The sequence below is a fragment of the Penaeus vannamei genome, chromosome 37, assembly GCF_042767895.1.
Source record: "Penaeus vannamei isolate JL-2024 chromosome 37, ASM4276789v1, whole genome shotgun sequence".
Classification (NCBI taxonomy): domain Eukaryota; kingdom Metazoa; phylum Arthropoda; class Malacostraca; order Decapoda; family Penaeidae; genus Penaeus; species Penaeus vannamei.
The window spans coordinates 11,610,289-11,612,788 of record NC_091585.1 but is presented as its reverse complement, the minus strand read 5'-3'; the positions used below and the strand labels follow the sequence as shown (position 1 = coordinate 11,612,788).

The 2,500-nt window shown below is 32.9% G+C and overlaps 1 non-coding gene across 1 annotated transcript; it reads left to right on the top strand.

Moving 5' to 3' along the window:
• Nucleotides 1-370: 370 nt before the first annotated feature.
• Nucleotides 371-444, top strand: TRNAN-GUU (transfer RNA asparagine (anticodon GUU)). Its single transcript has one exon. It is a non-coding gene; the product is annotated as a tRNA-Asn (tRNA).
• The last annotated feature ends 2,056 nt before the right edge of the window (nucleotides 445-2,500 follow it).

Sequence of the window (2,500 nt, the reverse complement as noted above, 5' to 3'; positions counted from 1 at the left end):
AGTTTTATTGTTTTTACCGGTTTTGCAAAATTTGAAGATAGAGTTTTCCTTCACATAATTCTGTCTTACATTTTCTGAGTAAAACTGGTGTAAAAAGGGAAATGAGAAATCGTATAGATCCTGTTCATGGAATCTGTAATACACTATTTTTTACGTTTTTTATGAAATTGTAAACAGGAAACCAAATGATTTAAAGAACGACATTAATGAACAGTTCATATAAGAAAATATATTAGAATTTTAAGTTCTTGCATACATAATTGCACAAGCTCAGTGGCAAAACCCGTTTATTACATCTAGTGTGCAAGCCAGCTTTACACTGTCGTGTGTATGTTATGGTTTATATATTAAACAACTTTTCGGAATTATAGCCTCCGTGGCACAATCGGTTAGCGCGTTCGGCTGTTAACCGAAAGGTTGGTGGTTCGAGCCCACCCGGGGGCGCTTCCTTTAAGGTTCATTCTGATATTAGGCAACCACCAATCACTCACGTACGACCCCACTTGAAGAAGACGGGAATTCTTGTCTTACCAATCTGGCTTTCTGGCTTGGAATGGCTGTCGCTCCAGGGAAAGTTCTAATCATGTTTACTAATTTGTCTCCTACTTTATGGATTTTAGTCCAGGAACACTCTATGGATTCATTACGAACCCGGATATTTTTTCCCGGTTAAAAATATCTTATTGCCTGTTGATTCGCCGGATGATGAACTTTCTAATCAACCTTACATGAGCTTCATTGTTCCAATTTCATCAGATGCATAGTGTAAGAAATATTAGAAAATGATGAGGTACTCTGATTAAAAACCAGGAATATTCCAAAAATAAATGATTGAACGCAACTATGATTTCTCCCTCGTGAGCATATATATATATATATATATGTGTGTGTGTGTGTGTGTGTGTGTGTGTGTACTTATATGTATATATACTATTTATATATATACATATATATACATATTCTCTCTATATATGTAAATATACACATATGTATATGCATATGCATACACACACACACACACACACACACACACATATATATATATATATATATATATATATATATATATATATATATATATATATATGTGTGTGTGTGTGTGTGTGTGTGTGTGTGTGTGTGTGTTTATGTATGTGTGTACATATATATAGATGTGTACTTATATGTATATATACTATTTATATATACACATATATATACATATTCTCTCTATATATGTAAATATACACATATGTATATGCATATGCATTTGCATACACACACACATATATATGTGTGTGTGTGTGTATGTATGTGTGTATATATATATGGGTGCGTATGTGTAATGTATGTATATATACCTGTGTGTGTGTGCATATATATGTATATATATTTCTGTATGTGTGTCTATGCATATATGCATGTATATATGTATATACATATATATATATATATATGTATACATATATATGTTTGTGTATATGTGTGTTTGTGTATTATATATACATATATGTATATATATATGTATATATATATCTATGTATTTATGTATATATTACGCATATAGACACACAAACAAAAGTTATACATATATGTATGTATGTGTATGTATATATACGTATGTATATATACACATAAATACATATATATACATATATATATTGTATACACACAGAGGTACACACACACGCATATATATATGCACACACACACATGCACAAACACACACATATATATATATATATATATATATATATATATATATATATATATATATATATATATATACACATCACAAAGTGCCCTACCTTTGGCTATAAAAATGTAAAAAGTTCTATTTAAGTCGAATAAACATTAATCCCTGGCTCTCTACACAGCAAAGTCAGCGATCCTGGCACTGCATGATTTTTTTTTTTTTTTTTTTTTTTTTTTTTTTTTTTTTTTTTTTTTTTTCTTTTTTGCGAAACCGCCGTGAGATGTCCCGCTGCGTCTACCATAAATCACTTCTAAGCAGAGGAGGTGACATGATACAGGCGTCGGACTGACACTACCCATAGCACAGGTATTCCGCGGTGCACGTGACCCCAAGGGTAACGAAGAACTCCCAGATGTTCTTTGCTAATGGACTGACCCGGTGCAGGTACAATCACGTACAAAGGCCGGGTCGTGAATAAAGCTTCGAACCTTTCAAAACCTAAATGCCTGGGGTCCCGTTATCTGGATCTTCGAGACGGATTTCGAAACGACTTTGATGAAGAGTTTTGACTTTGATTGTACTTGGAAATAAAAGGAAACGCGGCGAGGTAACGCTGGATGATATTATAAATAAAAAGAAAGAAAGAAAGGAATTTCTGCTTTCGGAAAATAATCGGGCTAAGATTGTGGAGAACCAGAGACCTAAGCATAAGGGTATTTAATGGTTCCTTAAGCGAAGAATCACCTCACATATCTATCTATCTATATACGTATGTGTGTGTGTGTGTGTGTGTGCTGGTTTCTGTCTTTTATTTTGAAAAGGGGT